The following is a 24,451-nucleotide window of genomic DNA, read 5'->3' as shown; positions in this document are numbered from 1 at the left end:
TGGGTCTGCAGCAGCTATTAAACTTGAGAAGATTCGGCGGCCATGACACAATGAATGTATTATTCCCACAAAATTATCTGGGTGTGATGAATCATCAGCTTTATGGACAGGTGTTGGGTGATACCCACTCTCACCTTTCTACCCCCTTAGGTTTGTAAGTATGATATCAGTGCTGCAATCACAGTTACTCATCTTCCCCGATGAAGAAGTTATCTGTCACAGATGATGCTATTTCCCCAATAGCACAATCATTCAATTCTTGGGGAAAAAAAAAATCACACAGCCTGAAACCCTGATACAAGGAGAGGGTTCCCCTAGGCACTGAGTTCTCTGAAGCGATGAGTTAATGAGGAGAGAATAGTTCTCTCCGTAACAGATTCCTCCACTTTATGGCATTCTATTACTAATTGAGAGTAGGAACTCCCATAAACTATACTTGGAGGATTTATTTGGATTATTTACAAGGCCAAGGGAAAAAAAAACATGCAAATAGAGACGTACATGTAGAGTGAATCCAATTGCCAAACACTCGTGCATTCTGTTTGTAGACTGAGGGCTTTTGCAGACATGTAATGTGTAAGAGTTGGGGGGGAAAAAGAACCAAAAACCTTAGGGCTGTCATCCTCAAAATTTTTGGCCCCTTTCTAAATTCAGTACCAGAGACTTTTATAACCTCCAGACCAAGTGTATGTTATCTTGGATGGGAAAGCTGAAATTTCAAAACTACAAACTAAATAGAAGAAAATTATTCCAAAATGCACAGCAACTTTTAAACCTCTCAGACTCAAAAAGCTCTAGGGGCATTGTATTGGCCAGGATTCTCGAGAGAAACAAACAGGACCAATCTATATATTGTGTATTATTATAAAAAATATACATGATTTATTCTATACAATAAATACATGATTTATTCATATATATAATCATATACATGATATATAAATCATATATCTATACAATTTATTTTAAGAAATTGGCTCACATAATTGGGTGGCAAGTCTGAAATTGGTAGGGCAGGCTGGCAGGCTAGAAACGCAGGTGGGATTTGGAGTAGAATTCCTTCTTGTCTGAGAAACTTGTTTTGCTCTCTTGCCTTCGATGGACTGGATGAGGCCCACTCATATTATGGCGCTTCCCTCTGTTGTAGATGTTACTCACATCTGCAAAACATCTCCACAGCAACCTTAAATGAGTGTTTGACCGGACAACTGACCGCTGTAGTCTAGTCAAGGTGACACATAAAATGTAACCATCACAGGCATCAACTCTATTTGTCACTACTTAATGCTGTGAACTTCATCAAGCAGTATTTATTAAATTCGCGTATACAAAACTCAATAGGGTCTGTTCGATAAAAAAGGATCATCTAACTTTTTCATATTGTGGCTTAAACCAAAAGTTACTTGGATTTGAAACACATCGCGCTTCTTTTTGCCGATGTCAATTATCTTGCTGAAAGGGCCTTTCTTATGTTTTGTAGCCCAGGTGTTGGCAAATGATGGCCCGCTGCTAACTGTGACCCACTGCCTGTTTCTGCATGGCCCATGAGCTAAGAAAGTTTTCATACTTTTAGATGGCTACATTATGAATAGTTATGGAAGGAATCGTACACCCCAAAATGGTTAAAACAATAAACTTCATGTTATTTGTTATTAAGACATACACACAAGCTACGTAGGAACCTACATAATATCCAGAATGCTGTCTCCTGACCCTCAAACTCTAAAATATGTGACATCTGACTCTAAAAATGTTGCTGCCCTTGCTGTAAACCAAATACTTTCTCATTGAGGGAATAGGCTAACCCCCACCTGGTTAGATGGACATGACAGTAACACATTTCTTTGATCCATCTCACAATTTCATAATTCCTCAAGAAGCATTGAAAATACTAGCTTTGTTTGTATCTTACTTCAAATCCTGTCTTTATAAATAGACTTTAAAGAAAATATCAGGAGCTCTGGTATTTAATAGAAGAAGTCCTTGCTTAAAGCTAGAAAAGGAAATAAGGCAGCAGACTCCCAAGGCCCACCATGGTCTGGCCCTTTGATTTCCCCTTCAGCCTCACCTCCTGTGACTCCTCTACTCCTAACTTTAGTCCAGCTACACGGACCTTTCCTTTGTTTTTCTTTTCTTTTCTTCTCTTTTCTTTTTTTTTAATGCGTGTTTATTTATTTTTAGAGAGACAGAGAGGAAAAGAGAGATCCCAAGCAGGCTCTGCACTGACAGCCCTGATGTGGGCTCAATCCCATGAACCATGAGATCATGACCTGAGCCAAAATGAAGAGTCGGATGCTTAACCAACTGAGCCACCCAGGCACCCCTTCTCTGTTTCTTGATTATTTCCACCTTGTTCCTACCTCAACTATTCCCTCACCCTGGGGCGCAATCCTCAAAGAGCCTCACATGGCTGCCTTCTCATTGTCACCTCAAACGGGACATACTGAGGCAGACTATCCGGGCTCATCCTTCTGACTCACCCCGGTACCCATTTCTCCATCTTACTATGCTATTTTAATTTGTATATAGTACTGTCTGGAATTATTTGTGAATTCATTTATCATCTTTCATCAGTAGATGCTGGCTCTAAGTGAGCAGGGATCTTGCTTGTCTTGTCCATGGCTGTACCCCATTATCTAGACTATTCCATGGCCATGGAAAGTATTCAGTTAATATTTGTGAGATAAGCTAGTGGGAAGACAGAACACAAGCCAAACTGGATTCATGTGTTTTTGTCCCTAGAGATTAGTATTCCAATTAAGTCACCATTGGGTTCAGAGTGGATTAGAAAGTATTTAATCTGACTGTTCATTCATTTAAGTAAAGGAATTGAGGACCCAACTCAGGCAAAGTTCTAGATGCTGCAGACATAACAGTAAAGAGGAAAGACAAGATCCCCACACTCAGGAATGTCACAAAATGATACATCAGGAACAGAGAAGTGTGGGATGCCATACTCCAGTGGTATTATAAAATATACTTCATATAGTTGACTGGATATGTTTTTCTTACCTCAAATACTTTCTCAAACTGCTTTGAATCCTATTTTCTAGCATTAATACATCTGAGCATTCACAATGGCGCCATGCATATGTATGGCTTTGACACTGGATCAATGTTACCTGTAAGGAATTATTATAAAGATTTAAGCTAAAAGGTAAAGAAAAGACAGAAAAAAAAATTTTTTTGCACCGCTTCCCAATTGTGATTTTGAAAATCTCAGATGACCCCCCAAGCCCAGGTTCCCTGTCCCAAGAGGAAAGGCCAACAGCAAAGCCTGGAAAATAATCCAGTAACAGATTCAGAGCAAGAACGAAAGAGAGAAGGAGGGACACTGGATCTGCATGTAGTGCTTCTCTGGTTTGCTTCACGGAGAATATTGTATTTGTAATTCGATCGGCATGAGATTATTAAATAGCAAAACAACAACAACAACAACATGAAGTTCTACCTGATAAATCTTTCTTTATGATTCTGCCAATATCGGTATGACTGCCCCATGACCTTGTTTCTTGGGATGTACGCTTCTAAATACACACACGCGCACATGCACAAATTAAAGGGGGATGTAAGGGCTTTTCTCTAGTTTACTTCCTGGCAAATTTAGTAAAAAAGAAGAAAATTGCATTCCAATCAGCCTTTAACACAAAACTGAGAAAAGTTTTGTCTTCCTTTCATATATATATATATATATATATATATATATATATATATATACTTTTTTTTTTTCCTACTGAGTGAAAGTGACAGATGGGTAGACATAACTACCACAGAACTAAAAATCAGGAAACCTGGCTGAACTGTATCTCAAATCATCTTCAACCTTAATGAAGATTGATTGAAGAACTTTATTCTCAGTTTCCTCATCTATAAAATGAATGTGCCCTTATTCTATCTTCTCTAATCTGCTCATTCCCGGTTCTAGGCTCTACCATAAAATTCAGTTTGTAAAAATAAACAGAGCCCTGCCTCATTATAATAAGCATAGCCAACTTAAAGCAAGGATGATCCAGAATTTTTTGGAATTTCAGGACTGACACTGTATACATATGTCAAAACATATAAAATTGCACACTTTAAACGTGTTCTGCCTGTTGTATGTTAACTATACCTTAATAAAGCTCTGATTAAAAAAAAAAAAGAATGACACTTCAGCTCATTATCTAAAAAGAATTAAATTAGCAGCATTTTGGAGGGAAAAACAAGAAAGACATAGTTTTACGTGGGTATTATTTTAAACTGCTGATTAGATAAGTAAGAAAATGTGTCCCTTAGCAGCCACTCCTGCTGCACTGACTAGCCTTGTCTACACAAAGAAAATGCCTTGAGCCAACGCTCCTACTAGTTGAATTCTGTTGACCTGTTTTTTCTAAACCACCTCTTCAATTCAGAAGATAGTTATGCATCGTTTTCAAAATAACCAGTTGTTTGTTCTCCCTGTGCCAGTCCCCCGGCCGGGAAGGAGCCTGGGTGCAGCGACTCTGTTAGGAGCCAACAAGTGGAAGAAGGCAGGTCTGTTTACCTGCCAAGAAAGGCCTGGAATAACTGCACTGCTTAGCTGTATTGCCGCAAAGCAAAGACAACTCGCTAAGGAGAAAACAATTCAGTCAAACTGAGACAAAACATAATTTTCTCTGAACGCCACTGTATTTTGATAGACTACATTCAATGAAACCAATTAACAGAGGGTCAGGGTGGCTTTGGGAATAATGAGGAGAAGAGAAGTCTATGGGATGGAGAGCAAGCACAAGAAGAAGAGGAAAACAAAAGAGGAAGGGGGAAATTGTAGCTTGCAGTTTCAGGATCAAAAGGTATGCTTTCTTACCCTTTAATTTCTTTTTTTTTTTAAATCCCTTCTAGAATTCCCAGGCAAAATGTATGCCAACGCGCAACTCTGCGAATACAGAAGAGAAAATAGGGAAGTGAGGCAGCTACGTGGATGCTGAAAACAGTCTCCGCTGAGCATCAAAGAAAGTTAAGCAAATTCTTTCTCTTTACCTTGAATTATTCAGAAAATTGTCTCTCAACGCTTCACTTCTCGTTGTGTTGTAAACAGCGCTAAAGCCAAGTGCAGGGTGGGTCCAGCTCTTTGTAATTCTCTTTGGTGACTGCCCAACTCAGGCAAAAAATCTGAATGACACACATTTTTCTGCAAAGGTGTAGACCTCGTACTGGAGAGCTCTGTGAAAGAGAAGCTGTAAGAGTGGGGTAGTGTCTGCTAAGAGCACAGAAATATTTGCGGACATTTGCCCGTGTCTTTCCTGAGTAGCGAGGGATGTTTTCAATAAGCTTCTGCTTTCATTAACACTTAGACACTGTTCCCTCATAAACACTGAAATGACATCCTAAATGGCACGTCTGTGTAGTATAACCAGGTCACATTTTTGGTTTTGTTTTCTGCATCCCACATCAACAGCAGGAAAGGGGAAAGATTGGCCTGGGCATTGCCAAAGCAATGGAGAAACGCCTTTAGTTATTATTACCACAGTAAATGAAGAAACGGCAGACCAGATGGGTGTACATTATCTATCCAACTAAAAAAGTGTCTTGTTAACAGAGATAAATGGTCTGAAATGGCAGAACATTTTCTTGCAATTTTAAAAAATAATAGCGGCAATATTTCAGAGGATAATTCTGCAATTTTTTCAAGGTTTCTGCTAAAAACCACATTTGATATTGATAGATACATTCTTAAAGTGTTCATTGACACATTCATAAATATGTGAACTTGAAAGGGGATTTTTTTTTTAAATCCCAACTATAATAATCTCTCTTGGAAGCTTGAAGACATGATAGGATCCAGTAGGGCTGAACATATTTCATTCATTCCTGAATCAGCATTACCAAAACAAAATAGAGGTTAGAGGACATACACTGAGGAATGCGAAGGTATGAACAGTCAGACAGATCCAGGCCGCTCTGGTTCTTGTCTGCATGACCTTGAACGTTAAATAATGTCATGCAAACTCAGTTTTCACATCCCTAATGTGTATATAAAATCTAGCAGAGGGGCGCCTGGGTGGCGCAGTCGGTTAAGCGTCCGACTTCAGCTCAGGTCACGATCTCACGGTCCGTGAGTTCGAGCCCCGTGTCGGGCTCTGGGCTGATGGCTCAGAGCCTGGAGCCTGCTTCCGATTCTGTGTCTCCTTCTCTCTCTGCCCCTCCCCCCTTCATGCTCTGTCTCTCTCTGTCTCAAAAATAAATAAAAACGTTAAAAAAAATTAAAAAAAATAATAAAAAAAAATCTAACAGAGAGAATTCTTTAAATATCCTGTAAATATCTTGTCTGGTACAAGCAGGGTGCCATCTAAATGCTAACTTTTCAATGAGCAATCTTTGTACAATGTACTGTTTCTTTTCCTCTCCTTGTAGAAAAGCCTTCTCTTTCTCATGCAACTAGAATGTTTTGTTTTCTTTCCATGTTATGGGTGCACAGCTTCACTTCAGGAAGAAAAGGAAACAAGATCTTTGGTAAAAATTTATAGTAAATACTATCCCCCTTCTATAGTCCTTGGCCTGGTTAAATCTAGGCTATAGTTAAACCTGAAATCTATAATGAATATGAAAACATCACCCTCATTTGCATTCAGCCATATCTGTAGGCAACAACAACAAAAAAGGTTATTTACTAGAAGAAAAATACAATTAAGTTCTGAGATATTTTATTTTATTTGGAAAGCCTCCTTTCTCCGGGAACATAACAATGGCTTATGATTTATAAAGTGCTACACTTTAGAGGCGGTCAAAATGCTTTTCTTGGAATCGTGATACTACCTTGCATTTTTAATCTCAGTAAGACCTAGCTAGAACATCAAAACCGCCTTCAGAGGTGCTCTGGGCCTTTCTGTTTGTGTTACCTCAACTGCCCTTGTAGCTACCCAGGAGCCTTGGATGGTTTTTATATTTCCATTTAGCGCTGGGTTAGTTGGTGTGTTTCATTCCTGGGAGTGCTGAAGAATACAAGTGTCTTGTAAGGTGGTTAGTCCCAGGAGAAGCTACCACACTTTCAAGTGGCCCCCAGGAATAAAAGAGAAGATGCAGGGGTCTCCCTCGGAACTTGCAGCCAGCTTTGCAAGGTTTGCTGTGGTGAGCATGGTCCCCAGCGGTGGCCCACGTCACTTGGAGATTCAAGTCAGAGCACCAAATGATGACGTGTCAAGTCAAATGACTCTTGAAAAAGGTGAAGGCAGCGTGGGAGAGACTCGGAGACTATCTTCGCTACGGTGGGTCCAAAGCAAGCCTCTCCTTTCTCCAGCACTGTCTCTACTCTTCAGTTGGGCACCAGAAAAAGAAGCTTGTGCTGGGATTGAGAAGACACATTATATGCAAAATATGTATCTCAGCACAGTGTGGAGGTTGGGACTGATGGCCCCACATCACAGTCATCTCTCTTAACCTATGATATAAGAGAGGACTCTGCATCATCTACTGGATCCATGGCTGTATTTTATGGGATTAGGTATGCATTTTAACCGACCTCATCACATTAGTTTTCTGCCCAGGAAACTCATCTCCTGGAACCAGCTTGTTCCCCACTCTATCCGTGAGCTCCTGACTGGAGCTGCCATGCTTTTATTTAGCCTCACCCTCTTTCCCAATCTAGACCAATCCCTGCACTTTCCTGAGATACTTTAAATCTCCCAACACAGGGAGGGTGATACAGTCTCCCTCTTGTGGCCAAAGCAGAAACTGTGAATCTTGTTTTTCCACTTCCCCAGAAAGGTAATGTGGGGTGAAAATTATCATCATCATCATAAAGTTGAAATACACAAAGACAGCCGTGAGACTTGGAGGGAAGATGGACAGCATTCACACCCTGATTCTGGTGGTTCCTGAGGCTCAGCTGGATTTTTTCCCCTTGCCCTTGGGTCGTTCAACTGTGTCACGATTGTATAAGTTGATAAATGACCTTCTTGCCCATAGCTTGCTGGGGTTAGGTTTCTGACACTTGCAACCCAACTAATACACTCACCAAAGTGTTATTTACTCAGCTCAATTTTCTTCCAAGCAAAGACTGAAATAGCACCCCCAATAAAACTCTCATTACTTGCATAAATGTATAGCAGCCTTACCTGTGCAGAACACTTCATTTTGACAGCCTGACATAACAAGTTGCTTCGGCTGCCTGGGTTTTAGGCTTCTCACCAATGGAATGATGGTCATGGTCAGAGGGACTAAGGGAGACACACACCCTGTGGTAGCTACTATGTATGGATCCTAGCATTCTTCCTAAGGACCCTCTAATCTGCTTCAGAAGATTTCTCCACACAGGACACAAGATGAAATTTGCTTTTCACTCCTGAACCTTAAATAACCTGAAAACACCATTGAAGCCTTTCTGACAACTCACTGTATTAGACCCAGCAAGTTCCTAATTCCCATTTCAGAGGTAAGGAAATTGAGGTACAGAGAAATGTATGGCTTACGTAAAGCTGTTCAGCTTGTTTTTAACCCCTCTCTTCCCCATTCAGGACTGGGGGTGGGGAGTGGAAGAAGAAGGAAAAGCTGGATGACCTTGAACTGTAGTGAGTTTCTTTCCTTGGAAAGGGAGCAGAGTGGGGCAAATCATTCCATATCCTGTGTATGATCGCTTTGGAAATGATCTTCTCTTCCCTCAATCCCTTCCTCTCCCCTACATCACATCAGTACCAGCTGGCTGTGCCCCACATTAGAGGAAGAATGGGGCCCAGCCAATTATTGCTTCTCTGCACTAAGATGTACCCTGGTGAGCAGCGCTCCCAAAGGGGGTTAAGTTATGAGTGGGAAATAACAGAGGAGCTAAGGGAAACTGGCTCAGGGACCCACTTTTGAACCCAAGCAGAGATGCAAATTTGGGGTCTGAGCATGCCATTTAGTCAACCATGCAAATTAGCACATGCTCGCTTGCCCGGGGCCTGAAAGAAACCAGGAGGGGGGCCACAAGGAATTCCAATCTGTTGTGTTTCTCCTTCAATTGACTTTTGGTCATGTTTCAATTGCTATTTGCTTCTGTAGATGCCTATGGCTCAAAGGTGAATATTTGTTTTCTTAACCTGGGCATCAGGAAGCAGATGTGAAGTAAAAGAAATGAGTTAAGATGAAAGGTTAGTCATGGTAAACTAGGAAGAAAGTTTTCAAAAAAATAAGATATCTACATAGTTAGATAGATATGGATATATCTTATTTTATAAATCTTATATCTGTCTATGTGTATATAGATAGTTGATAAATAGATAGATAGATAGATAAATAGATAGGTAAATAGATATAATTTTTTACACACACAAAATCTGAAAAACTGGTACAAAAATGCAATTCAACCTAGTCAACTCTACATCGAAGAATCTTTTATTTTTTTTCTTTTAAAGGTTACCATTTATAGTCATTGTTTATGGGCACAGGGGTTAGGACGACTGTATTTAGTTGCAATTGTTGAAATATATGCTCTTCATAAAAGCAAGTGCCTCACTCTGACAAGGGTTGTAACCCCCATACATTTCCTATAGCTCTAGCTGAATTGAAACTGTTAGGTTCTATTCACTTACACCTTCTTGGCAAAGATTCCATTTCCCAATTATTGGAACAGTGAGTCAAATAAAAGCAAATGTTGCTAAAGAAAACAACATAAAAAGAGTCTTTCAATATTTAAAGAAAGCTGGGGATTGATTGCAACTATGTAGTTGGAAACACATCTTCATCCATGTCTTAACTACAAAGGCGGTGATGGGGAAGCAGGTGGGGTGAGGCCAAGTGGTAGGAGCTTGGAGCAGGGGCAAGGAGATGAGAAAATTCATTGAAGTAAAAAAGAGAATTAGTATCTGGTATTTCCCCTGCAATTTAATGCTGTCAGGCCGGCATCTTGCACACTACCCAGATGGAATACATTGCTATTACGGAAGCAGAGCTCTCTTCTAGGATAGATTAAAGAGCTAATAGGTGAAACCAGCTGCAAGGAGCATCTGTTTTTTTCATTTCAGAGCAAGAGTCCTTGCAGAACTGGAAAAATACAGGTTCCAGAGTTCTCAGGCGGTTGTAGCCTGTAGCATAGGAGGAAGTTTCTACAGTCTTCCATTTTTAAAGAGCCCTAAGCCTAATGAATCTTCAGGAATCCTTCCAACGTGTGAACTGACGTAATAGTTTCACCTTCTAAAACATTACTGGTATGAAGAGACCTAGAGAAGCCCAGTTCACTTTTGCCCAAGACATTTCCTATTCATTGCTTTATTCCTTGAGTAAGACCTGGGTGTGTATATTTGTAGATCTTGGCTGCTGGCTACTGTGAATGGTAGCCCCATTACTTATTCCCTAAAAGAATAGATGGCCTGTGTTTTCGCAGTCATCAGAGCCTATCCAAATGGTTGGAAATGACAAGTATGCCAAACAGCTGGGGGGTCACACAGGCAACTCATGGGATCTTTAGGAATTTCTTTGAGCAGGGTTCAAGGTCCATAGACGATGAATTGCAAGGGTGTTGGGAAAAGAGAAGGCACTCAGGATATTTGCTGAGCACCAGTGGTATGTTAAGCAATTTAAATCTGATCTCATATTCTCTTTATAGTAATCGTGCAAAGAAAATCTGTTGATTCCCCATTTTCATTGGGGAAACATAGGATTTGTCAAGAATCTCCACATTCTTGGCTATAGCTTTGGGAGGTAAACTCAGCTTTCTTTGACTCCAAACCCTCGTGAACCACAGAAAATACATCTACTTTGTTTTCCAGCTTTATTGAGGTATAATTGACAAATACAATTGTAAGACATTTAAAGAGTACAACATGATGATTTGATATACATGTACACATTGTGAAAGGATCCCTCGCACTGAGTTAATTAACATCCATCAATTCACATATTAACCCCTTTTTATGTATGTGAATATCTATGGTCTACTGTCTTAACAAATTTCAATTATAAAATCCAGTGTTAGCAACTAAATAGTCATTATGTGATACATTAGATTCTCAGACCTTATCCATTTTATACCTGGAAGTTTATACCCTTTACCAACCTTTCTCTACCCTCCTCACTTCCCAGGCCCAATGTATCCACTTTTAAAGTTGCATTGCCATTTCTCCAAAGCCCATTATAAATAGCAGACATTTCTGGGATAAAGTAGATCCCTGTCCACTTATGTGTTCGGGGTTCTTATGGTTTAATAGCAGTGGTTTTGAGACTTTTTTGAGCATGATTCACATGCGAAATAAATCTTATATTGTGACTCTGTACAATGATATTTATTATGTATGTATATTTATAACCGAAAAAAATTCCTCAAGTAACATTTTCATTTATGCATTCTTATATGTTCAAATGTAATTTTAGACTATATTGTTGTGAACTCATTAGCATTGTGGCTGCGGGTACACATCGTAGAGTAAGGCCAGCTGGGATCATGTCTGAGTCCAGACATTTGCCAATTGTGTGAACTTAGAAAAATTACTTAATCTATATTACTGGTCATACCTCAGAGAAATTATCATGGTTAGTTTTATCTGTCAACTTCATTGAGCTCAGGGATGCCCAGATAGCTGATAAAACATTATTTCTGGGTGTTCTGTGAGTGTGAGGGTGTCTCCACAAGACATTAGCATTTATTTTTTTTTTAATTTTTTTTTTTCAACGTTTATTTATTTTTGGGACAGAGAGACAGAGCATGAACGGGGGAGGGGCAGAGAGAGAGGGAGACACAGAATCGGAAACAGGCTCCAGGCTCTGAGCCATCAGCCCAGAGCCTGACGCGGGGCTCGAACTCACAGACCGCGAGATCGTGACCTGGCTGAAGTCGGACGCTTAACCGACTGCGCCACCCAGGCGCCCCAAGACATTAGCATTTAAATATGTAGACCAAGTAAAAAGATCACATTCAACATTGTGGATATGCATCGTCCAAGCTATGAAGGGTTTAAATAGAGCAAAAGGTAGAGGAAAGGCAAATTCACTGTCTCTGCTTGAGCCCTTACATCTACTTTTCTGCTTGAGGACATGGGGCTCCTGGATCTCAGACCTTCAGACTCACAGCAGAACTTAAGGGGACTATCAGCCCTTCCAATGCTCAGGCTTTTGAACGTGGACTGAATTATGCCACTGGCTTTCCAGGTTTTCCAGCTTGCCGATGGCAGATCATGGGACTTCTCATATAGATATCTATATCTATATCTCTCCTATTGATTCCTTTCTCTAGAGAACCCTGATTAACACATTGATGTGGTGAAGACAAAGTGAATTAATATTACGTGAAAACTACTGACTCATAAAAAGTACCCAATAAATGTTAGCTCTTATTAAGCTCATAGCACAATGTGATGCACAGATGGGGAAACTTTATAGTGACTGACACATACCAAGTACTCAACAAACACTTGTCCTTTGGCAGTATATACTTATCTGTTGTACCTACTAAGTGTAGGACAATGTGCTGGGTATGTGGGGAGTACAACAAAAGAAATTGGAAAATATTTAAACATTAAAAAAAGACCAAAAACTCAAAGACTTACATGGAGACAAATATTCTTTATTACTTTGAGATCAAAACCTTAGCTATTTCCTTCTGTAATTTAATATACAATAACATGGCACAGACATGTATCTATTCTCGTATTTTAAACTATTTCTTTCGCCAGATTATCAAGTCTTTTAGGGTTGAGATTGTGTCTACTAATCTACCACTGTGTTTTCTTGGTCTAGAGCCATGACTTTTACAGAGAAACCACTCTAAATTACTACTTGCTAGGGGTGCTTGGGTGGCTCAGTCGGTTAAGCTTCTGACTCTTGATTTCAGCCCAGGTTATGATCTCACGGTTTCAGTTTCATGGGTTCAAGGACTTGCTCGCGCTCTGCGCACTGACCACAGGGAGCCTGTTTGGGATTCTCCCTCTCCCTCTCACTCTCTCTCTGCCTCTCCCCTACTTCTCTCTCTGTCTCTTAATTAATTAATTACTACTTGCTGAATAGATAAATAAATGGATCAGTATTATTAGTCTATTCGTATCCATATCAAAATGATTGTTCAATTTAGTAAAAACTATAGTCTTTTGGACTCTTGGTTGTCAGTGAGCAGAGCCCTTTACCAAAATTTACTCACTTTTCAAAATCATGCTGATATCCACACAATATGAGAGAGAGAGAGAGAGAGAGAGAGAGAGACAGGGAGACCAAGAGAAAGGGGGATGGGAGGAGAGAAAGAAAAAGAGTGTGTGCACATACTATGTGCTTTTCCAAGCTCTAAAAGAAAAGGCAGAATTGGACAAATTTCACCTTTTTCTGTGAGGCACATCTTTTCAGGCTTGTGGCATCTCTGGGGAACTGTGTGTGTTCTTACGACAAAGGTTGAGAGGTGGAGATCTCTAACAGCCCAGGTGAGGAAGCTGGTTGCCTGTGAAGTCCCACTCCATCCACTAGCCCAGAGAATGGAGAGAAGCTAAATAAGATTACATCACCTGAAACTTCCATTCATAGGTGTTTTCTTTTGGTTTCCTCTACTGATCTGGGCAAAAGCACAGAAGAAATTGGCAGTAGGAGAAAAGTACTGAAATCCAAGAGGGAAAAGACCTATGAGATTATGACACATTGTTTCCTGCTGATGCTTCCAGCTTCTTTCCATGCTCAGTTGGCATGATATCAGAGAGGCATTAACCACTCTTATTTCCATTTCTGTTAATAGAAGAGAATTCCGCTAATTGTGTCAATGCAAGGGAATTACAAAGTTGGAATTCTCCAAAGCATTGAGAGATCATGTTTCAGGAGAGAATGGCCTTGATTCACCTCTGTAAGTGGGAGATGGGGGGATGAGCAAGGTCTTGGGATAAATAAACCAATCATGTATTATTGCTGAATGCCTACTTCTTACCTAATACAGTGCAGAGCAAATCCCAGGAGGACGAAACAGAAGACGCAGTCCTGTTCAAGGAGCAATGAAGTTTTCTTTGTAATAGGAGAGAATTGACTAAAACATGAAAAACATAAAACCCTGAAGGCAGGACATGTGATTCCCTGTACCTAGCACAGGGCCTAGCACACGGTTGGTTAATTGTGGTAATTAACCAATGAGTAGATTAAAGTAGAACAAATGTTAACATTTGGAAGTGGACCGACTACATCTCAGATCTTTTCATTTCCTAGGTATGTGATTCTACACAACCGACTGGATCTCACTAAGTGCTGGCTTTCAAAACTTGGCACATCTTATCTTAAAAATAGAAACTGTGGGGAGCGTCTGGGTACCTCAGTTGGTTAAGCATCCAGTTCTTGATTTTGGCTCAGGTCATGATCTCATGGTTTGTGAGATCAAGCTCTGAGATGGGTTCTGTGCTGACAGTGCAGAGCCTGCTTGAGATTCTCTCTCCTCTGTCTCTGCCTCTCTCTCTCTCTCTCTCTCTCTCCCTCAAAATAAATAAATAAGCCTTTTAAAATAATTGTACAGATTAAGTGGATCAGCACTAAAACATTTAGTACAGCACCTGACAGAGAGTAGCTGCTTGATAAATACATAGTTATTGCCTTATGACTGTTGAGATCATGTCTTAACTTATACTCAGCATGGGTATCTCCCTTTTCTCTACATGATGATGCCTGAATAAACCATAGTGCAGAGCACGGTTCCCATGTGAACCCAAAGGAGGCCTATGGATTATCTCCAATTCAAATATGCTTCCCAAATATCTGTCCCAATGATGTGCTACTGATCTCAGATTCCACCTTTGGCTATTTCTTGGGTACTACTGACTCCTAATACTAAAAGTAGATGAATTTATACTTTGGACAAATGAACAGAAGATCCAGTCCTGCCAGAGGGAGGCCACCAGACAGTAGAGGGATACTGAAAGATTACAAGCCAAGAGGACAGTGATGAAACGTACATAATAGAAAGGAAACACACTTTCTTGACTAACTCTGGGTTCAAGTCCAAGTTATGCAGTGTACTAGGTATTTGTACAAAGGCCAGTTATTTAACCTTTCTGAACTATGGATTTAAAATGTAGATATTATCCTCAAAGTTGTTATAAGAATTTATATAACATAACATATAATGTATAACTAACACAGTTCTTGGCACAGAATAATTAACCGATATCTGCATCTAATACTTTTTCTTCTAACTTGATCTTAGAACTCTACCAGTGGGTGCAGCCATTTTCCTACATTCTCATCATGCCTTCCTAAAATAGTTCTAAAAATACTTCAGTTTTGCACTGCTTCATTGGACACTAATATTTCTCATCCTTTTAAAACATAAGACTTCTTAGTTTCTGAAGAATTGATCATTTGTGTCATTAGACCCCCCCAAACCCTCAACTCCTGAAATAGTAGCTTTTCTTCTTGAGCTGAAGGAACTTCGTCAACAACAATTACCACTGTGGCAAGGACTTACTCTTTCAAAACTCTAGAGAGAAAGATCACTGTAATTTGCTTCTAAATTTCATCTGATTTGTGATTCCAATTTAGCCAGAATTATGAAATGTCCCTTCAAATTAAGCAAAGCACAGCCGATCTTGTGCTGTCTATGGGATGACAGTGTATCCCATTAGCCCTGTTCTACAGATTTCAAGGAAATCCAAACTCATTTGTAATGGCCCCACAATTGGCACTACTGGCCTTGATCAGTACCGCAAGTTTATTGACAGAAAAGAGGCATCAGCACTCAATAGACAGTGTTAATTTCCAAAAAAGCTTCTGTCACTTGCAGAAGATTGTGGTTACTTATTGAGATGTTGATAGTTCCTAGTCGTGAATCAAGATATAATAAAGAGAAAATTAGGTGACTCCACCAACGTTTATGAGATGTCACGTAACAAGGTAAAACTATTACATAAGTACAATATGGTTCTGTGTTATTAAAAGGAAAAAAAAATGAATTTAAGCACGAAAGAGTGACATTTTTAATATTATTCTCCAGGAATGGAAGTTTTCAGACTGGTTAAAGAAATGGATAGTGCGCATGAGCGTTACAGAGGGGAGGTATTTCAGACATTTAATCTATGCCAACTTATAGAGCAGTCATTGTTCAAGTCACAAAACCCTTTTTATGACTCTATAAAGAAAATACTATCTCGAGTTTTGAAATTAGTGAACTGAGGGGCTCATGGATGGCTCAGTCAGTTAGGCATCCAACTTCAAATCAGGTCATGATCCCACCGTCCATAGGTTCAAGCCCCATGTCAGGCTCTGTGCTGCCAGCTCAGCTTTGGATTCTCTGTCTCCCTCTTTCTCTGCTCCTCCCCCACTTATGCTGTGTCTCTCTCTGTCTCTCAGAAATAAATAGATGTTAAAAAAAAAGGGTTTTTTTAGGGATGCCTGGGTTGTTCAGTCGTTTGAGCTTCTGACTTCGGGTCAGGTCATGATCTCATGGTTCTTGGGTTCAACCCTGCATCGGGTTCCGTGCTGCCGGCTCAGAGCCTGAAGCTTGTTTCAGATTCTGTGTATCCCTCTCTCTCTGCCCCTCCCTCCCTCGCTCTCTGTCTCTGTCTGAAAAATAAATAAAAACATTTAAAAAACTTCTTAAAAAAAAAGGTTTTTTTTAATGAGTGAACTGAGATTCAGAAAGGTTGAATCTAAGGGCACACAGCTAGACGTGGGGGTATTGGGGTGCACACATAGCTCTGTCCAGATTTAGATTCCACACCTCAGGTTGGCTATAAGACTAAAAAGACAGATAACATAAAGTGTCAGAAGCATATTACGTTGAGGACAAGGGCTGGAGAGGGATGGCTTTCCATTCAGTTTTGAATTCAATGCAATTCTTTAAACATTTATTTAGTGACTACCATTACAGACTTTTATCAACTGCCCTAGGGAAGCTATATACCTTAATAGTTATGCCTGTGGGTTTTAGAGTCAGATTCTCTTGGTAGATGGATTTCTGCTTTGCTACTTACTAGCTGTGTCAATTTAAAGAAATGTGCTTAATTCCCAGGTTTCCTCATCTGTAAAATGAATCCAAAAATAACTACATTGCACAGTTTCCATGAAGATTAAACAAGATGACATATAAAAGCAAAGTCCATTGCCTGACATAATGTGGACTCGATACATGGTAGCAGTTGTTATTACTCTTGTTAAAAAACAAAATCCAACCGAGTACATTGGAAACTCTCTTTGGCTGTATCAAATGACTCATGAACCAGGCAGCACCCCTTCTAGCAAGCAGAGAGATGTTCTGAGGAGTTGAACAAAATGGAAGGCTTTTATAGGAAGGAGGGCATGGCATGGAAGTTATTCCAAAAGACAGGAAAGGATTGTTTCGGGCCATGACCTCTTCTTTTTGGTGGGAAAGGAACCAGTATGGTTTTTATCATTCAGATGACCTCACTGGCACTGATTAGGAAATTTCGGATTGACTTTTAAAAGGTCACATTCCTGGGATAGGTTGAAACTGTAATTAAATCTTAAATCTTGATTTGCTGTCCTTGTGGGGGATGTGGGGGAAAATTACTCCAATTTGGCCTTTTTTTTTTCTTTTTTAACACTCTCTTAATACAAAACTATTTCACAAATTAACATAATCTAAATGAAGCAGGTAAGCAAATAGGTGCCAAAATCACTTGTTCTTAAAGAAGAGACGAAGAGTGGACAAACATTGCTTATTCAGGATGAATGAATGATTCAACCCAGTCAGCATTATACCTCCTACACAGTTATGCAGACATTCTGGAAAACGAGAATATTACAAGTACTCTCCCATGGTAAGTCTGAGAGCCATACAGCAAACTGATGGCAAGAGACCAGATTTTTACCTGCCTGTGTTAACAGAATCTTCTGGGTTTGTTTTGTTTTGTTTTGTTTGGTTGGTTTAATATCAGAGGGCAAAACTTTACTAAAACATGTGACAATTAGCATTGATTGGGGAAATCTAATGAGCAGCAGCTACCCAAAACTACTTTGGAGGTATGGATTATCCTAAGAATTTTACTATTGTCTCCCAGCATCCAGTTGTTTTATTCTTTAAATTTCTTGTTTCGCTGCTGGCCTAGGGGCATCACACGCTTTTTAAAGAATCAGTTCATCCAGGATAGTTTCCTTCATTCTGATCAATGATTTTGTCAGGGGAGAAATTGTCATTAACGGCCACAAAAATGCTAAAACTCCTATAGTCCACGCTATTCCAAAATCTTTAGGGTACATAATCCAAATAAGCTAAATTTGCCTCTTTTTTTTTATCAGAGGCAAGAAACCTCTGGGTCACAGTGATGGAAACAAGGCAGTGATGTAGCTCCAGAACACTGAAAGGTAGCCCTGATGAGCCTGCATCCATTCCAGCCCAATTTCACGTTAAAGATGAAACGATCACGTGTCCCCTTTGACTATTAACTCCCCATACATTACTGTCATTTCACTTCCTAAGCAGAAGATAGCTATGTGGACCATGACCAAGCCAACCTATTTTTCTTTGAAGACATCTGTATCCCCCATCTTCCCAGGGGAAATGCTTTCACAAGGTACATGCAGGAAATTGATGTATCACCTTCGGTAGATTTCACCTAATATAAACATGAGAGAGAACACTCTGAGTTCTGATGCCAAAGAGTTTCTATACAATGACCTTGGCACACAACCCTGGAATGCTTAAGCACTCTTATTCCAACCCAGGCTGAGACTGTTCCCATTGGCCAGTACTTTCTTACCCTCTTCTGGGGATCTTTGCTTTTCTTCCCTTTCCTTTTTCTCCCTCTCCCTTCCCTATGCTGTAGGTGCCACATGCCTCCACAGATTGTTAGTACATTTCCTTTTCTGTGCCTTCGTATTAGTTTGACTTTCTAGCATTGTGCTGGGCCCTTTTCATATGCTTCATTCTCACTGGTGTTTTCTCTCCATGCAAACTTCTACTTGGTATCTCTTCCAACGCTAATTTTCAACTTTTCAAAACTCTTACAAGAAGTAAGGTAAGCTTGGAAGGCAAGCCTTGACATTCAAAGCATCCTGGAATATTCACCTCAACTGGGTCTTATTCCCAAGATGTTTGCCTTTCTCTTCTTGTTAGCAGAATGCTGGAGAGGAGAAAACGAAGACACAATATGATTGCTGATCTTGGTCTTATGAGACTGATATTTTCATGGGAACAGACTGTTTGTTTACAGTGAGGGCCCAGGGGGTGGTTTCCATTGCTGGTTGCCGTGGCAGCTTCAACAACACCATCAGCAGAGATTTACCACCACCTTGTCTTTTCCCCACACCTCCTTCCTCCCACCTTTCCTCAGTCCCTAGCTACCAGGACACAGTAGAAAACTAAAACGTTATGTAGACCTCTTTGTCAATAGAAGAGCTGACTTGCCATAGTTAAGCCTGTGTTTGCAGAATTAAAGTCAGCTACTTGCCTCCATTTCTAAATGTCCCACTCTGTCAAAGCCCAAGACAAATGAATCTGCTCCACATTCAATCAGCCTTTATGTTGACTGTGTACCTGACACCATATAATCCCAAAGGAAATGCCAATTCCTGCCTTTCTGGAGCAGCTGATAGCTTGGAGGTCCCTGTGGCTGATACCAGGGCAAGTCCAGCGTGATAGGGGTCAGAATGAATAAATAGTTGGCTGTCACTAGGTACCGTGCCTAGTTTCTAGTGTGCCTGGGGAGAAACTGAACCCCTGAACCCACAGTCTCATTACCTAACCCTGAAGGTGGTATCAGACCATCTAATTGGCTTCGTCCTCCCTGTTTTTCCTTTCCTGTTCTAACAAAGTAGCCCTTTTCAACCAGAGCAAACTCTACTTCCGTACCCCTGTATCAATATGAATTGACCTCTTGTATTTGAGACTGTGGAACCAAAAGTTTCATATCTGAGTCTTTGTGTATTTGACTGCTGCAATATTGGCAATAGTGGAGGTGGCCTAAAGGTAGATCGAGCTGGATTAATATTAAAAGATACCTCGAATTTGATGCTTTGAAATCTGGATCTTTCTAGAAAGGGAAGTTATCCCTTAGCACGTGACTTCTAATATGTTTTAGTAGTTTAAGAGACTATAAGTAGAAACGTTTTAAAACAAATCACCACTCTTGTAGGTCAGAGTCCTGGGAAGCTGTGCCTCTCATGTCATATCCTGCCCACTCCCATCACACAGGGAAGATGGGAAGAAGGAGGAAGGTTGCCATAACTTCACGCCAGTAAAATATAATGACTAAACAATTTAAAGACAATCACAGGATCCCAGGCGGCCCGGCCTCTCAGTTTTAAATGACCGTGGACTCATTTAAGCATTTGTTCACAGAGGGCCAAAAGTCTATGATGGATCATGCAAGTCAGAGCTAAGTAATGGTTCACCATGGCCTGGTTAATAGTTAGACAAGCTGTTCAGGTTTGATTAGGGTTTTCTTTTCCATTGCTATAACTGTATGATAATTAACTCAACAGAATTACATCTCATTTGGGGAAAATACGTACATTTTGAAGTTTCAGGAGTAGCATTCCACATACCAAGAAAACGTCTGAAATTATACTGTGGGTCTACTGCTCAGCCATAAAGATTAGACCGTTAGGTGTGTGCCTTGTGAGTTTTGTCTCTAAAGGAGCTGCTGAGTTTCCTTAGCTCCGACTTCTTCCAAAGGCCCTATGCACAAAAGTGCTCTACCCAGACAGCTGTTGATAGATTAGAATTGCCAAGTGGCAAACAGCATGAACAACTAATGTAATCTGACTTTGGAACTCAACTTGAGATAGAACACACGAGGCTTCCCTGAAAGAAAAAGCATGCATTCATACAGACACCACCCCATGATCAGGTGTTTTACATAATGGAAGGAAATTCTTTTAAAGCAGATGGCAAAGTATAAGAGTCGGTATACGCATTAAGTCATTTATAAATTGGCCACACTAATAACCATAGAGATCTTTTCCCTCCTCTGACCGCATATATACTTATCTCTACCACACATTAGAGCTAATAATAATTTACTGTCTCATATTTATGCTAATTTCTAGAGTTGCTTGTATCTTTAAAAAAAATTTTTTAACGTAATTTATTGACATATTGGTTTCCATACAACACCCACTGCTCATCCCAACAAGTGCCCTCCTCAATGCCCATCACCCACTTTCCCCTCTCCCCCACCGCCATCAACCCTCAGTTTGTTCTCACTATCCAAGAGTCTCTTATGGTTTGCCTCCCTCCCTCTCTGTAACTTTTTCTTTTCGCTTCCCCCCCCGCCCCCCGCCATGGTCTTCTGTTAAATTTCTCAAGATCCACATAGGAGTGAAAACGTATGGTATCTGTCTTTGACTGACTTATTTCACTTAGCATAATATCTTCTGGTTCCATCCACATTGCTGCAAATGGCCAGATTTCATTTTTTCTCACTGCCAAGTAGTATTCCATTGTATGTATAAACCACATCTTCTTTATCCATTCATCAGTTGATGGACATTTAGGCTCTTTCTATAATTTGGTTATTGTTCAAGGTGCTACTATAAACATTGGGGTACATGTGCCCCTATGCATCAGCACTCTTGGATCCCTTGGGTAAGTTCCTAGCAGTGCTTTTGTTGGGTCATAAGGTAGTTCTATTTTTAATTTTTTGAGGAACCTTCACACTTGTATCTTTACTTAAAAAAATTACAGTTATTTATTTTTGAGAGAGAGAGAGAGAGAGAGAGAGAGAGAGAGAGAACACTAGTGGGGGAGGAGCAGAGAGAAAATGAGACACGGGATCCAAAGCAGGCTCCAGGCTCTGAGCTGTCAGCACAGAGCCCGACGCAGGGCTCGAACTCACAAACCGTGAGATCATGACCTAAGCTGAAGTTCGACGCCAAACCAATTGAGCCACCCAGGCGCCCCTAGAGTTGCTTGTACCTCTAAAGAGAGAGAAGACACTTTAGAGCGGAGACTCTTCTCTGTTTCCTCCAGATCTTGCGAGTTCAGTGCTAGCTCATGGTCTGTGCTTAATATGTGAATCAAATCATATCCGTAGGCCTCTACATCAATGCCATCTTTTCTAAGAAGCCACCCTTGACTACCAGTATTGGGTAAGTTGTCACTATTCTGTTTCTAGAGCTTCTTGGACTTAAACTTATCAAAACATAGGAACTCCTGTATTAAAATTATTTTCTTGCTTATCTTGCTTGTCTACAGTTTGTTCTCAATAAGGAGTTTTGAATGAATAAATGAACAAACACATTTACCTTTCTCTTTTAGCAAATAATAAGAATGATACAAGGTTCTTTGACAAACAGACCAATTTATCTTCTGGCTAAAACTTAGTATTATTCCCTTGCCAAATTCCAACAGTCCTATAATGTCAGGATTTAGAAAGCTAAACAGACTCTTCTAGGATGTCAGTAATGACCTGTCAGAATAGGGGGAGAGAAGGACAGGGTGAATTGAAGAGAATCCTACGATTTCTGAAAGGCCAGTGCAATGTTGCTTGATGAGGCAGATAGCAAACAAATTATCACCCTTAACTGTTGTCTGTGCTAACGATGTCTCTTCTTCCAGGGACCTTTGGATCCTAGACGCAGTGATAAGATTGATTGATGTAATACAAGCAAAACAGGGATGGTTTTCCTGCTTTTTGTCTACCAGAGGATTCTAGGGACCTAATATCTCTTACCGAAATCCTTGATTTTTGAGTAGATGAATGTTCTGGTATCACTGACAGTATTCCCTGTTCTCCTGTTTGCCTCTGACATGATGAGTTTGTATTTCTCCCATTGAGTTTTTCCTCCCTTTTACCCATCTCTATCTTAACAGGGAAGCTCTTCTTTCTCTCTCTGGTCCAAACCTGGATAGAAATCCCTCTCCTTATTTCTCCTTAGAATAACTGAAACGTGCTGACATTTTGGCCGGATACTTTATGGGAAAATAGCCAGATCCAATGCAGATTATAGAGTTCATTACAGAGTTCATCTTAACAAGTGCATGTTTCTGATTCTATACATCCTAGAAAATGCAGTGAAGAGCATTCACACCCCAAATTCCCTATTCCTGACATAATGACATTCTTGAAAGCGTTGGCACAGCTGTCACTGTGGTTCTTCCTTCTCAGCCTGGCTATAAGCCATGTTGCCTGAGGACACCATCTTGCCTCTCTATCACCCATATATAGAACTGCTTATTTATTATATCCTTCTAAGGATGAATATCAATGCATTAAATGACAACATTTGCTAGTTCAAACCGTGTAGACACCTAAGGCCTTCCCACTCAGCTCCTGTTTCCTGGTGGAGGGTCTAGCCTGGTGCACACATAATTTGCAAGGAGGTGTTCTACCTGCGATCCCCTCGAGCAACCTGATTCTTCCACCTCTGGATTATCCACAGTTTTGCACACATCTCGAGAATTCCAAACGACTCACCAAAGGACGCACCATCACCTACATACCTAGAGAAGTAGTATTTCACTCGACCACCAGTTACAAAAACATACTTTCAATAAGCATGTGCATTACTTTTTTTAAAGATATATTGCATATAGAGACAAGGAAATGGTGCTTGCAGTGTCCTACTTTTTACTGTACTGACTTGAAAGATTATAAATGCTAAACATGTAACTGCTTATAACAGTAGCCATTATACTCTCTACATATTTGTTTATATTTGTCTCCTTAAAACCAGGAGCCCCTAGAAATCAGAGATTATGCCTTGTAAAATATTTTTTCATTGTCTTCACCCAGCACAGGGTCTAACACTCAGGTAGCCCTTAGTAAATGTTTGATTAATTAGCAAATAAACGTGTGAATGAATGAATGAAGTCTGATGCAAAGTAACTTTGTTATAGTAGGTACTATTTAAATTTATATTAAGGAAAACATAGACAAATTCAGGTAAAGCATAGCAATTGAATGCCCTAAATGTATGTGGGGCGGTAGTGCTGTCTTGGGAGCACAAGTTAAGGATGAAAACCTGGATTTGAATCTCATCCTTACCCAAGGGAAGGGATATCACTTTTGGTGAGTTGATTTCCTTGTCTGAAAAATGGGGATAATTACCTTCATCTTATTAGGCTTTTATATAAAATAATGTTTATAAAGACCTTAGCATGAGCCTGGCATGGAGTCAGCACTCATAAAATGGGAGCTTCTGCTGTTGCCATCAGTGTGTCAGTGTAACAACAGCAGACAAAGCACAACTAAAGAGTCTCCTGGTTAAGAGATGCCTAGAAGTCTAAGTGAATCATTATCTGAGGCATCTGTCTATGGATAGCTGATGTCTAGACCATGGACTAAGGTTAACAGTTAAACTTTTAATTGCTAGAAACATTTGACAAAAGCCAAATGGGGTCTCTTAAGCAAAACTGAGGGTTTTGAACAGACAATGATGTGGGAACTTAATAATGGGACCAGAGAAGAAGTATTATGTGGCCACATAAAGACACAGCCCAGTAGAAACAAAGGCCGTAACTCCATGGCCAGGTAAGGAGACCTCACTCTTAGCAAGGAGTATAACTTCCCATGTCTAGGGCAAGCGGTTTATATGAAGCCCCAGCAGACAAAGAGGTTTTAGAGTACTAAGAACTCTGTCCGTAGGTGCAAAGTCAACTGGGGCATGGCTG

The 24,451-nt window shown here is 40.2% G+C and overlaps 1 long non-coding RNA gene across 1 annotated transcript in view; it reads right to left on the bottom strand.

Annotated features, from left to right (window-relative positions):
- Positions 1-4,779: 4,779 nt before the first annotated feature.
- The window catches only part of LOC125164344 (uncharacterized), a 31,332-nt gene continuing 11,660 nt past the window's right edge, over positions 4,780-24,451 (bottom strand). The window contains exons 2-3 of the long non-coding RNA XR_007151727.1: positions 4,999-5,181; positions 4,780-4,894 (exon numbers count right to left, since the gene is read on the bottom strand). This is a non-coding gene — a long non-coding RNA (uncharacterized LOC125164344). The remainder of the gene's footprint in view (positions 4,895-4,998; positions 5,182-24,451) is intronic.

The sequence above is a fragment of the Prionailurus viverrinus genome, chromosome B1 (assembly GCF_022837055.1).
Source record: "Prionailurus viverrinus isolate Anna chromosome B1, UM_Priviv_1.0, whole genome shotgun sequence".
NCBI classification, from domain to species: domain Eukaryota; kingdom Metazoa; phylum Chordata; class Mammalia; order Carnivora; family Felidae; genus Prionailurus; species Prionailurus viverrinus.
The sequence above is the reverse complement of the archived record's forward strand: the minus strand, read 5'-3'. Positions and strand labels throughout refer to the sequence as shown.